At 44.1% G+C, this 14,753-nt stretch overlaps 1 long non-coding RNA gene across 2 annotated transcripts in view; it reads right to left on the reverse strand.

Moving 5' to 3' along the window:
• Positions 1-2,605: 2,605 nt before the first annotated feature.
• LOC103161475 overlaps positions 2,606-14,753 on the reverse strand; it is a 34,951-nt gene continuing 22,803 nt past the window's right edge. For both annotated transcript variants that reach the window (XR_004772279.1, XR_003479468.2), the window contains exons 3-4: positions 5,611-5,764; positions 2,606-2,899 (exon numbers count right to left, since the gene is read on the reverse strand). This is a non-coding gene — a long non-coding RNA (uncharacterized LOC103161475). The remainder of the gene's footprint in view (positions 2,900-5,610; positions 5,765-14,753) is intronic.

Consider the following 14,753-nt stretch of genomic DNA (forward strand, 5'->3'; position numbering starts at 1 on the left):
CACACATTTTTCCAAGGATGGGTCAGAAAATGTGTGATTCTTTTCCCCTTGCAGACTATTGGCTCACTTATTGCAAAGAGAAAATCTCCTGAGACTCTGAAGCACAACTGAATAACATCCTAAGCTTGGTGTTTATCAAAACTCTGGCAAAGCCAGGCCAGAAACAGACTCTGCTGGTGAGGTTGCCAGAATTTGCTGTCTTCATAGGACTGGACTATCTCGGGAAGAGTGTATTCATGACTGGGACCAGCTGGATCTAACTGGAGAATGCTGTAAAAATGGAAAACAAGCAAACAAGCAGGAAGAGTGAGAGCTGTTTGGAGCTTCAAGAGAGACTGATGATCGTATTGGCGACTAAAAACCAAGTGGACTTGTTCCTCCCTTTAATATCCTGGCAACAAATCCAAAAAGGTTTATTCTTCATGCTTTTGATAGGGCTTCAGAGAACAGACCCGCACGCATGCCATCACTGTTGTTGGCTCCCAAACAAACCTATGCAGCAGCTCAGGGCCACAGTATGCTATGTATCTATCTCAGCCATTGCTAAATGGCTGTGTGTCAACAAGCTGGAGAAAACCATGAAGCAACCTATGGTAAATAACAGTCTGACTATGAATCATCTTCTTCTGTGCTACAGAGGGTTACCCTCAGCCATTTCAAAGAAGTGGGCAATAAATCTATTTGGAGAAAAGGATTTGAAGAGTCACTAAAGAATGTTAACCTAACTCTGAGATAAACATAGTTGATCAAAGCCCAACTCTTCCAACCTCCTTCTTTTGTGTGTTGTTGTGTGGCATAAGGCTAGGAGTGAAACTATTTTCTAGGCTACCTTGCAGCTAGAGTCCTGACTATCATTTGGATTTTACTCAGTAGAATCACTGTTGAAAGATCTGAGGTGGATGGTGAGATGAATGCTGTTTATCTTTTCTGTTATTAGCATTAGCCCAGATTCTACTCACTAGTTTCTTGGGAGGTTTGTGGCAGGCTTCAAGTCTTGCAAGTATGGATTGCTATAGGCACAAGAGCTGGCAAATGGTGGACTTTCTGATGATGGCACATCCCTGACCCTATCAGTATCTTTTATGCCCTGTTTACCTATGTTCTCCCTCTTTTTTATTGTATTCATTTATGTTTATGTGTGTGTTCTACCTACTAGTATGTCTATGAACCATGTGTATGCCTGGTGCCCTTAGAAACCAGAAAAGGATTTTGGATCCACTGGAACTAGAATTACAGATGATTGTGAGGCATGTTATTGCTGGGACTCAAACCTAGGACCTTTGGAAATTCAGCCAGTGCTCTTAACCATTGAGCCAACTTTCCAGTCCTTACCCTATCTTTTTGTTGTTGTTTGAGGTAAGTTCTCCCCATGTAGACCAGGCTGGCCTTGAACTCACAGAGATCCACCTGCCTCTGTCTCTGAGTGTTGGGATTAAAGATATACTAGTAAGGTATTTTTAGAAAAAACAGCTATGGGAGGAACTTGAAAATTTGTCAAGTAGCTTCATAATTACACAAAATTTACTTGCAGCCCAATGACCCAGTATTGCACTATAGCATTAATAGTTGTCTCTATTAAACTAAGCTTTACTAATAATTATTTGTCACTTCTTAATAATTCTATAAGCCACCAGATGTTTCTTTCTGCTTTTTTTAAAATTTTTTGGACAGTGTTTCATTATGTAACTATGGTTGGCCTAGAGCTTGCTATATAGATTAGGCTGACCTTGAACTTCCTGCATCTGCTCTGAACTGGCTAGGGCACATGCTTACTCTGATTTCTGCACTTAACCCTGAGCCACATACCTCTCCACAGAAATGCCCACTTCTTCCCATTTTGGCAGATGGGCGTGGGGTAGAGGGAATGAGGAGTGAGGGTGGAGTAGGAAAGTGACCTAGGGGAAAGTTTTACCCAGTAGTTTATTTCTGAATGAACTCAGGAGCTGTGAGGGGAGACAGAACGAGAGCCAGGAAATGAAGCCAAGGTTCAAGTGAAGGAAAAGTTCAACTGGGTATTAAATGGAGAAGCCTAGAAGAAGGCAGACTGAGATCTACAGGAAAGGCATTGGGTTGAATGGTCCAGAGCTAAGGAAATTCAGAGTGTGGAGGAGGGAGTAGACAGCTCTAGACAACAGTTCTTCATGTTGTTGTAGTCAACTGCTCCTCAAGAATTAGTTCAAAATGGATTCAGACAACTTAAACAGCCGTCTATGTGTGTGTCCAGTAAATGCAGCATTCCTTCCAATATGTCAGTCCCCCTTGGGAACTCCAGGTAGCCCATGTCCCTTTGGGCCCCCCTTGGGTCCAAGTTTCACTGCAATACACATCTCAGTCCCACCATTCCAAGATTTTGCCCTTTCCCCCTTTCTCTTCTCAAAAGGGTCCGTTCAAGATGCCATACAGCTGACAGGAGACAGAAACAGCATAATGGCTTGTTACAGAAAGGCACAGAGTTGATAGGAATCCCTTTTTTTTTTTAAAGTATCTTGGCTGTTATAGGCCCTAAGGAATTCTCTTTGGTCTCTGCTGTGGTCTTCTTGGCTCCAGGGATTGACCTAACCAGAGTGGCGAGGAAACGAAGAATGGACAAACACATCAACACACAGACAGAGAAAAGCTGGGATCGGTGGATAAGGCTATTAGATGGAGAAGCCATAACATCTTGAAAGCCCAGCATGTTTATTATATACAATTAAGTAGAAAACCAGGGGTATTATATACAGGTGAACAAGGAGAAGTTATCTCACACACACACACACACACACACACACACACACACACACACACACACAGAGAGACACAAACATGTAGGGAGAATTATACACAGCTAGACAAGGAGATTTGGCTAATCTTGGTAGGATCAGTCTCTTCAGGGGAGAAGTCTTCAGGTCATAAACATCTGAGGGGAGAAAACAATGGAGGACATTTTCTGTACACTTCATCAACATTTGCACCCTGACCCAAGGAAGGCTTTACCATCCCTCTGAACCTCACCCTGTGGGGAGGGAAGACATTGTCACTGAGGCATTGGTCCTTAAATGGCCATACTTGTGTCATTGACTTAGGACTTTATATTCTCCCTACAGGTGTCTGTACCATCCGTATCATCAGTATTCCCACCTTATTCAATCGTGTAATCAAGACCCTCCTTGGTCTCCACTGCCAGGCTCACCTCAGTGAATTCTTTTGGTTTGTTTGTTGTTGTTTTGAGAAGTCTACATTTTTTTTTCTTCCTCTTTACCCAGCATAATCTGCCCAGATGGCACCTTCATTAAGTGAAATGGTCCATTAAGTTAGTTTGTTCCCTAAGTGACTCTTGGTCATTATCTCATCAAACAGGGTAGAAGATGGGTTTTCATCTGTATAGAAGTGTGAGGGATGACACCCAGAGCTCAGATGGAGGGTGATTGTTTCTCAGCTTTCATCATTGTAACAAAATACCCCTGCTAATTCTCTTACTGGGGGGAAGATTTATTTTGAAAGACCCGCTCGAAATGCCCCTGAGCCCCCTGCCCTGAAGCTGCCGGAGCCTCCCAAGCCTTCACCCCGGCAGGGCTCGCGCCCCCAGCCCGCCCCGCCTGGCACCGCGCCTCGGGGCTGGGGCCGAGCAACGAGCACCAGGTGGGCAGGCCCGAGAACGAGCACCAGGTGGGCCAGCCCGAGAACGAGCACCGGGTGGGCCAGCACGAGGGCGAGCACCAGGTGGGTCGGCACGAGAACAAACACCGAGTGAGCCGGCCTGGAGCCCTGCCCCTGAGCCCCCGCCCCGCCCGAAGAGAAACACTCCGTCCCAAGGTCTCCGCCCCCAAGGTCAGCCATCAGGAAGGGGGGGGGAATTGAGTCTGCTGTACCAGACACCAGACCTTGAGAATATGCTGATCTGGAATGGCTCTGTGTCTCATTTGAACCATCCAATGGAAATAATTCTGTATTTCGCCTCATTTGAAAGACTCTGTGTTTCACCTCATTTGAATAACTCTGTACTTTGCCTCATTTGAATAACCCTGTATAGCGCCTCATATACATTGACCAATGGGAATAGCTCTGTATAATGCCTCATTAGAATTATCCAATAGAATCCCTGCTCCTAGCTTGCGCCTTTTTCCCTATATAAGGACCCCTTTCCCTTGGCTCGGGGCGCTTAGCCACACAGAAGCTAAGTCGCCCCGGGTACCCGCGTCTCCAATAAAGCCTCTTGTTTTTGCATCCAAGTTCGTGGCCTCGCTGATTCCTGGGTGTGGGTCTCCCTCTACGAAAGTACCTCTTCGGGGGTCTTTCAATTTGGTTCCCAGTTTCAGTTCATTGTTGCCAGGCTTACTCACTTCAGGCCTCTGGAGTGACTGAATATCATGGTTGGACAAAGGGAACTGGTCTTATGGTAACCAGAAGGAGAGAGAGATGGAGAGGGTAAGCCTGGAGTCCTAACATTCCATTTGAGAGCACACCCTCAGTTAGCTAACTTCACTCCAAAGGTTCCACCTCCTGAGACTTCAGCCACTTCCTGGTAGCATCTTAGGCTGGTAGCCAAGTCTTTTAACATTGGCTTTGGGAAATATTCATTATGTAAATTACAACAGTGGTTCTCTTTGGATCCCTGTCGTTAATATGGTTGGAGGGGAGCAGAGGGAATTGGTAGAAGGGCAGATGAAGAAAGACTGCTCGCACTTTTATTTCTGAGAGACTGAATGTCAACAGGCAGCTCTCTCTTCCTTTCCACTCAATTTCAGTGTGTCCCTGGTGGGTTAAGAGTCTTTGCCATTGTTTTCAATTTAAATAAAAATTAATTTAAAAAACTAGGGATATCTCTGGGGATCCACAAGGATGACCCCAACTAAGAATATAACCAATAGTGGAGAGGCTACCTTAAATGCCCTTCTCCTATAATGAGATTGATGACTACCTTAATGCCATCCTAAAGCCTTCATCCAGAAGCTGATGTAAGCAGAAGCAGAGATTCACAGCTAAGCACTCAGCTGAACTCCTGGAATCCAGTTGTAGAGAGGGAGGAGCAATGAGCAAAGTGCTCAAGACCATGCTGGGGAAACCTCAGGAACAGCTGACCTGAACAAGTGGGAGCTTATGGACCCCAGTCTGACAGCTGGGGATCCAGACCCCCTGAATGTGGGTGTCAGTTGGGGGGCCTGGGCAGTCTATAGGGCCTCTGGTAGTTGATCAGTATTTATCTCTAGTATACAAATGGACTTTGGGAGCCCATTCCTCATAGAGGGATACTCTCTCAGCCTAGACACATTGGGGAGGGCCTAGGTCCTAACCCAAATGATGTGACAGACCTTGATGATCCCCCATGGGAGGTCTCACACTCCCTGAGAAGTGGATGAAGGAGATTCAGAGGTTGGTGGGGGGAATGGGAGGATGGAAGGGAGAGAGAACTGGGATTGGTATGTAAAATAAATTTGTTTTTAATTTAAATAAAAGTTATATTTTTTTTAAAAAAAGAATCTTTGCCAGAGATGGGCTCCCTGAAAAAGGATCCTTCCTCTACTGCTCAGCAGCTGCAGGCCTTGTAGGCAAGTTTGCCTGACTGTGCTTGATAACAGCCACCACATTATGGTGACAGGAGTGCCTGTTTAAAGGAACCAGCTGACTTACCCATAGCACCTAACTTGACACAATTCAGTTGGTCAGAGAAGCCATGTGATGCCATGTCTCAGCCTCAGTTTCCTCCTCTTCAATGCTTCTCTTGCCTCTTCCTTTTCTACACTTCCTTCCACACTTCCCAACTGATTTTGCAAACAAAAGAATCCTGAAAAAAATTAATGCTTATATATATGCTCTCACAACAATAATGCTCCTAACCTACTGGTTTAATAAACCAGGCTTGCTTCAGGGCAGAGGATGCAACCAGAGTGCTCATCTGTTCTGTTCTTTCCCACTCCAGGATCAAATCTCAGGTGTGGTCACACAGCTTTCGCCATCATGTTTAGATAATAGAAAGCCTACAGGACCTGCCCAGACACTGAAGAGAACTTTCCAGTGCAGTGATCCACCCTCAGAACTGCAGTCTCTCACTGCTTAACCCTTCCCTGCCCTTCTAAGGCTTGTGCTAGGCAAACAGGCCTACACGATTTCTACATCCTTCTTCCTCCATCTCCTCTCCCAGTTACTATTTGCTGATTATCTGTCTTGGAGGTCTAGCACAGGGGGCAGCAGCAGGCAGAATAAAAGACTTGCTTGAAAGAGTTGTTATAGGCATTGGCACCCCATGGCATAGTGGTCACACACAGTTGACTCTCAGCCTCCCATCTCTTTGGAAAGCTATCTTCTAGACCACCCCAGGACAAGCTCTTCCTGTCTAGGCCATTCCTGTCCTTAGCTGGGTGACTGACTCATCTTCCCCTTAAGCCCTGACTTCCATTAACCAAAGCTTTTCCCTTGGGGGTAAGGGAGAAACTGTCATTTGTTTACCTCCTGGCTTTGTTGCAGTTCCCTACCTAGAATTCTAAGGACAATTCTACAATGCACTGATGAACCTATTCCCATTCCCTTCAAGCTAGGACCTGGGCAGTGGAAAAGATTGTGCTGATGGAGGTGCTATGGGAGCCTTCATGCTGAAGTCAGTGAGTAATGCAAGGAAATGGGCAGGTGGGCCTGGCTTCCATGAAGCTGATGTGGGTGACCACAGGTTCATCTTGAAACGGTGCTAGATCATTTTCAGCTCCTTTCTTAAGCCTTATAAGGACATCAAACTGAAGAGTCTTATAAAGATTCTGTAAGTTACTAATGCCTTTTTCTAAATACCTGCATATTTAAAGTAACTGACAATAGGCTCAAAGGGAGTGACACTATTAGGAGGTGTAGTCTTGTTGAATAGTTGTGGTCATGTTGGAGGAAATGTGTCACTGGATTTGAGACTTCAAATGCTCAAGCCAGGCCCAGTGTATCTCTCTTCCTGCTGCCTGGGGACCCAGTTGTAGAATTCTAAGGGCCTTCTCCAGCACCATATCTGCCTGCATGCTGTCATGCTTTCCACCATGATGATAATGGACTAAACCTCTGAACTATAAGTCACCCCAATTAAATGTTTTCCTTTATAAGAGTTGGCATGATCATAGTGTCTCTTCATGGCAAAGAAATCCTAACTAAGTCACTGAATAATAACTCTTACCAAGACAGGATCCCCACCCCTACAAAAGGCTGTTGGTAAGTTCTCTTTAAAAATGACTTCCAGTTAGCTTCCTTCCATGGCCACATGATTATCAACAAGAAAACTTGAGTAGATACAACTGTCTGCCTTCACTGTTGTTCATTAAAAGGCAATTGGCGTAGCTTCAGGATTTCAAACTGTTATTGTGAGAGTCATACCAGGCCTGATCCCCAAGCTCTAGGAGAACTATCTGTGCATGCAGCTTCTAACTTAGCTTCTGCACCTCCATGCTGCAGGCACAGAAATTCTTAGCACTCTCATGATGCACTGTTATGTTCTTCATCTAATGTTCCCCAACGACTCCTGTGCCAAAGGCTTGGTCCCCACTCAATAGTATTATTGGTAGGTGGTACGAATATTAGGAGGTAGGGCTGAGTGGAAGGAACTAGGTTTTTGGAAACATTCTCTCAAAGATATTTGGACCTTGGGCCCATGGCTGCTTGACCACTGTGTAATGAGCAGCTTTCCTCTGCCATGTGCTACTTCCATGATGTGTGATCTCACTATATGCCCAAAGGCAACAGGGCTAAGTGACATGAGCTGAAAACTCTGAAACCATGAGCCAAAATTAGACATTCCTTCTTTTAAGTTGATTTTCTTAGATATCAGCCACAGCAATAGGACCTGACTGACACATCTCCAGGAACTTCACTCTCCACTGGCCTCCTCATGTCTTTTATTTCCCTCAGCATCCAAGAATAGCTGATGGACTAACGCTGACCAAACAAACTTTGTAATGTCATGACTTCTTCTGCAAGGTGGCTTAGAGCTTTGCTTCAGATGTGTCTGCTAGAGTACCTACTGTGCTAGTCTCAGCTTTGAGTATTTCTGGAAAATGCTATAAGACAGAGACAACCCCTTTTTACCATCCTGTCTAAAATAAACTGGCATTATGAACTAAACTTTTTCAAAGAAAGCCATACCAGGAGCTATAGACACAACTCAGCAGTTAAGAGCACCTGTTGCTCTTTCAGAAAACCTGGGTTCAGTTCCCAGCACGAATATGGTGACTTACAACCATCAGTAACTTCAGTTATAGGGGAATGTGATACCCTCTTCTGAACTCTGAGAGTGCCAGGCACATATGCTGTGTACATATATACATGCAGACAAAACACTCACACATGTGAGAATTAAATAGATCTATAAACAGTTTTAACAAAAAGAAACTAGGAGGTATAAAACTCTAGTAATTTTTTTTTAAAAAAGAAAGTATAGCAAAGTTGGAATGTCATTCAGTATAAAACATTTCATCAAATTCTTATTCAATAAAATGAATTGATTCAAGATTTCCCATCTGTGTTGTCCACACTAAAAAGATATACAAATTCACATTGACAGGTTCCACTAGATTGACTTATGTAGAAACATTGGCAGTCTGGACTGGCCAGACATATTGTCACAGCAATGACTGGGCAGAGACCATGCTGAAAGAGCTTTCAGATACTTTTGCCCACAACTGGTCCTCATCATATGGATGCCAAGGATGCTGAGAGAAACCAGTGGAAGAACTTACCAGACTCCTGTCTATGAGTCAAGCATCTTGGAGAGCACTGGCTTGAGGTGGGGAGGGTCACATGCTCCCCTGTTGTTTAATACCAGCCCACCATTGTGAGATCCACCAGTTAATTGAGATGGTGCATTGATTTCTTTGTATAAAGGACTTCCCACATTGCTCTATAGAATGCAGCATTCTTCCAAAATGCAGACAGCAGAAGACATTTCGTTGTTTGTCATCACTACTGCCCCATGTGGCTGCCACACACATCCCTTAACACTCTTTTTTGACCACAAACTAGGGTACACACAAATCCCTATATCCCAGCTTTGACTCCAGGTATCTCTCCTTACTTTTTTGAACGCCAAATTCTAGCATCCTTTCCCTATTTCGTGTGAACTGTACCATTCCAGGAAAACCAGGACCTGCCACAATACTTACTGTATAATATATGATATAGTTTGTTATTCAAATTTATAAGAAAATACAATTCAACATTGCACATATGTACTGACAACCTACTAGACAACATGCCTTAGAATTATAAGACAGAGGACCAACATGATGGCTCAGCATGTAAAATCACGTGCTTTGAAAACCTGATGACCACAGTTCAATTCCCAGATGGAAGGAGAAAACGGGCTCCCAAAAGTTGTCCTCTGACAAGTGTGCTCCTCCAAAATACATGCACACATAAAAAAAAATATTTCCTGAGCCTGTGGTATGGCTCCACAAATAAAGAACTTGCCACACCAACCCTGAAAATCTTATTGATCCCCACAAGCCACATAGAGGTGAAAAGAAAAACAGACCACAAGATACCACCAAGTTGTCCTCTAACCTCCTCATGTGTACTGTGCCACATTCGTCCCTGCTCCCCACCTCACATTATATACATACACAACAGTAATAATGGGGCTTCCCGTCTCATGGAAGAGGGTAGCATGGTCAGAGAGTTGGGAGTAAAGACTGGATTCTCTACTTAGAAACTGCAGACAGATGGATGAACTTCACTTATACTGACTTATCCTTAAAACAGATTTGAGACGTGGTCTTATAAAGAGGTATGCAAAAATGTGCTTAACAACTTTAGTACTTCTAGTGATAATTATTAATAATGGAGACAGATGTTGGCCTCTGATATGATAAAAATAAATTAGAAATATGTACTGGCTGGTTTTTTTTTTTTTTTGTCAACTTGACACAAGCTAAAGTCATCAGAGAGAAAAGAGCCTCAACTGAGAAAATGCCTCCATAAGATCCAGCTGTAAGATATTTTCTTAATTAGTAATCACCTGGGGAGGGCCCAGGCCTTTGTGGGTGGTGCCATCCCTGATCTGGTGGTCCTGAGTTCTATGAGAAAGCAGGCTGAGCAATCCATGGGAAGCAAGCCAGTAAGCAGCACCCCTCCATGGCCTCTGCATCAGGTTCCTGCCCTGGTTGCGTTCCTGCCCTGACTTCCTTTGATGATGAACTATGATGTGGAAGTGTAGGCTGAATAAATCCTTTCCTCCCCAACTTGCTTTTTGGTCGTGGTGTTTTGTTGCAGCAATAAAATTCTAATGAAGACAAAATGTAATTAAAGTCCAAATTAAACCACTTACAAATATATCCTTGTTTGAGCTCTTTAAAGCTATGTTTGCTGCTGAGATTCAAATACTTATTCATCCATATTTACTGACTGTCTATAATGTACCAGATATCATGTAGGACTTGGAAGACGGAGTGGAAAGAAGGGCTCATAGGATATCAGACCTAAATTGGTGTGGTGACTCACACATGTAATCCCAACACTCTGAAGGAGAAAGAGGATATTTGTCTTGAGTTTGGGTTTAGCCTGGGCTACATAGTGAGTTCTGGGCCAAACTGAGATACAATGTCAGACTCTCAGGGGAACAAAAATAATCCAAAGAGGGAAGAAACTCAGCCCAGACCTCAAAACATGGATGCTTAAACAACGGTTGTCTGTGCGATGAGAGGCACAGGTCTACCAGATGTTTATTTGTGTGGACTAAGGTACCTCTTAGTTCCGGGTTCAGTATTATTCATGTGTCAGGTGGATATAGGCTCCTGCTCAGCCTGTGCTTTGTTACTGCTCAGCCAGCTGTGGCCCCGTGGGTGGCATCACCTGATGGAAAACATGGTTGTAGCCTCCTCTGATGCAGGCAGGCTGGCCTCTTGCACAGTGCATAGACTGGGCCCACGTGTTGACATAGTCTGACTTGAGTGGGCAGGTGTGAAAGATCTATAGGGGTCAGGGGACAGCAAGCTAAGGCCCAGGGAACAGAGTGGCCACCTGTGCCAGTCTAAACACAAGGGACTAGATGGAACAGCTGACTGGCCCATTCTTGTAGCATGGCCCCTTCTGACATTTAACAACCTCTAGTTTCCACTGATGCTTAGGTTTGCTTATGCATCTTGCCTTGAGGGAAAGCCAAATCAAGCTCATAAGCTAATTCATCTTTCCAAATTTCCTCCTGAGCTTTCAGGAAAAAGGAACTCCCTTATTTGACTTCCCCCATCTCTGTCTTTGCCACTCACAAGACTCTCTATTACACACTCTAAAAAATTGGAAACTCTCTGATGCTACATCTTTCTCTTGCCCTTTTATTAGTCAAGTCAGTTGCCATAGAGGCAGACCAGAACAAGTTCACTGTTCTGAGCCTGGCTTTGGCATTACCTAGACCTGAGTGCTACCTCCAACTATGTTGGTCAGTAAACAAGCAAGAGCTACCAGAACCTGTTTCACAATCTATGAACGGATGCTAGCATCTGCCTCATACTCTGAGTGGGGATTAAACAGAATGCTTATAGGAGGCTGGCTGTCCTGAGTGAATATTCATGAACCACCAGTTGTTTTTTTCTACCTGACAGGTGTTTTGCTCCATTGTCTCATGTTTTCTATGATACATCCTAGGATGCCAATCTCCTTGTCTTGTGCTGTTTCCTTCCCCAACTCATGACGTAGCCCACTGTCATGGATACTCTTCCAAGAACACTTTGTGGTCCTTCATGGCCCAGATCAAAACATTTTGTTGGCCTCTCCAATGCCAACCTGATGAAAGTTCAGACTCTGATGTGTTTTCATGTCTCAGCCTTTGGTGGTTCTTCTCCCTTTTCATGAATGTCTCTGACCTTCCCAAACCAGATGAATCATTGACACCCCCCCCAAATCCTTCCATGCCTGCCCTTTTGTTCAGGCTTCTCCCTGCCTAGAATGGCAGCCCCCAACTTCTTTTCAGTCCACCCACCCCTCCACCCTTTCATATCAATTTTCTTTTCACCTTACCCACCCACAACGCTTTTCTCAATTACTGGTTTGCATCATTTCCCAAATCCCCATGAAGCACTGTAGCCCCTACTCTCACTTGGTACTGTGCCAGATGGGTTCTTGTCCGGGGAGGGTCCCTTATTTCTTCTCTTCTTGAAGGAATTAATTCAGTCAGGAGACAAACAGTTAAAGCAGAAGTTTACTTAATAAAGTAGCAATTTAGTTAAATCTAAGCCCAGCACTCCAATGAGGGATTGGTGTGGGCTGCCCAAGGCCTCCTTTCTTTACAGCATACAGATAAAATTGTGGGGCTCAGTCTCGTAGGTTCTGCACTGTAGATTTTAAAGAAGTATTATGAATATTTTATGAATATTTAGGATGCTTTAGGCTTAAAGTAGGGAACTCTGTAAGGAAGCCTGGCCCCATCCCTGTAGCTGCCAGCAGGAGCAAGCCCATCTCCCTACTGTCCCTGGCCTAAGGCAAGTTGAATTATAGCCGAATATTAATCAGCCCTATATCTCCTCTTACCTGTTCAGCTTAGCTGTCTCACACCCAGCCACAAGCCATTTTATTTACCCTCTTCAGTGTCTCCAACCTTGCTCTCTTAACCCTAACATTTGGGGCTGGCAAGATGGTTTACTATGTAAAGGTGCTTGCCACCAATCCTGATTACCTGAGTTTGATTCCTGGGGGCCCACATAGTGAAAGGAAAGAGCCAACTCTTACAGGTTGTTCTTTGTCTTTCGCTCATGTGTCCAGGCATGTATGCTATGCACACAAACCTTCTTGCATTCCCCAGGACACATCACCTTTATGCTACTGTTGCTTCTCAGTTGAACAGCTTCAGTTTTGTGATACACAGATTAAAGATTAAAGATACAAAAAGTACACCCAATATAAATACAGCTTAAGGCCTTAAGAGGCCTTTCTTCACAGCTTACAAGTAACTTTGCCCTGTTTGGAATCGAGGGCTTTGCTCCTGAGAGCAAGTCATCTGTTTCATAGACCATCTTTAGACTGTCTTCTAGTAGGTGTAGCTTGATACACACTGAGTGAGAGTAGCTGGTCTTGTGCAGTAGCTGGCCTCTCACCTCAGCACTGTGGAGGCTGAAGCATTTGTGAGAAGCTAAGCAGCCACAAGAGAGACCAGTGAGCAGACACCATGAGACAAAAATACTTCCGATTTTTCAGTGGGGACATGGACAGTTAAAGCTGAAAGGTGCACTGTGGTTTAGAAAGAAGGTTGTCATTAGAATTCTTGGGGTGCCCTAGCTAGTCTTTTTAGTCCCCATAGGATTTAGACTGAGAAGAATAAACACAGTATAGATAGAGGTAGAGAAAGAGACAGATGGATGCATGGATGGATGGGATGAATGCATGGGTGGATGAAAAGGGAGAGAAGGAAAAACTCTAAGTACATAGCAATTGATGCAGCAACTTAACAAGGTGATCGGCTGCCTCCTAGATGAACTTTCAAAGTCTCCCAAAAGCAATAAGCTCCCTGAGCCCATCGAACTTCATCTGATAGGATAATGGATCTTCAGCCAGCTGGCTACCCTGCCTCTTCACCTCTGAGATATATTTCATCAAAGTGTTTCTCCTTCCAAATCTTGTTCTGTTGCTTATCAGTAACTTGAGAGCCAAGTAGACAGAAACTAGTTTACACCCAACTCACTGCAAGTCCGGGATGAAAATCATCTGCAGGAAGAGAGAGAGAGAGAGAGAGAGAGAGAGAGAGAGAGAGAGAGAGAGGAAGCAACTTGAAGAGAATCCAAATCTTATCAATTGTATTGTAGTTTTTATTATTTCATTTGACTTGAGACTCAGTTTCACTATATATATAGCACTGTCTGCTCTGAAATTTGCTGGTGTAGACTAGGCTGACCTCAAACTTGCAGCGATTCCCCCATGTACTGGTATTGCAGGGGTGCAGCCCCACATCCAGCCTCCTCCTTCTTTTAGAGAAGAGTAAAGGAATCTCAAAAACACAAAGTATTTGTTCAAGACCACCCACAAGCTAAGGATGACAGCCCTCAAATCCAGTACTGACCTTCCTCCGCTGTACTTTGCAGCTGCATAGCTCTTTTACAATCTGTCATTTGGACAAAGCTGATTATTGACTATACTCTAGTTTTTCAACAGACTTTTAAACTCCTTAATCCATCAGTACTCAATGTTCACCTGGACACGTGATGTACTGAGCTGTGTATTGTAATTGAAATGATAATTGTGTAGCACCCAAATCAGAAAACAGAGGTGGTGCATATTTAGCATTCAAATAAGTGTTACCTCTCATGCCTAGCAGCATTAAAACTACATGCACGATCTCAGCTTGCCTTGGAAAAATTAGTCATTGTTCTTTCTGTGTCTGTCTGTCTGTCTGTCTGTCTGTCTGTCTGTCTGTCTCTCATATGTGTGGAGGCCAGAGGACGACCATTGAGTAGGTGTGGGTCCTCATCTTTCCATCTTGTTTGAGACAGTGTCTCTGCCCTGTGTAAGCCAGGCTGTCTGGCCATGGGCTGGAGATTCTGTCTCCCTCTCTCATCTCCAGCTACAGGTACGCTGGGGGTTACAGGCTCTGTACTACTGCTTCCAGCTTTTAGGTGGGTTCTGGGATCTGAACCCAGGTGGTCAGGCTTACAGCATTTTTGACCTATGAGCCATCTCCTCAGCACTGTTTTAATATTTTTAATCTCCTGTGCCCCTTTTCCTTCTTATTTAATAAAACCATTTTTTCTTGAAAACTACACATTCCATTGTTGACTTTGAGTCTCCTCACCTGGATAATAAAATTATTCCCTTTTCCTAGACTCAATAAT

The sequence above is a fragment of the Cricetulus griseus genome (assembly GCF_003668045.3).
Source record: "Cricetulus griseus strain 17A/GY chromosome 1 unlocalized genomic scaffold, alternate assembly CriGri-PICRH-1.0 chr1_1, whole genome shotgun sequence".
NCBI classification, from domain to species: Eukaryota; Metazoa; Chordata; class Mammalia; order Rodentia; family Cricetidae; genus Cricetulus; species Cricetulus griseus.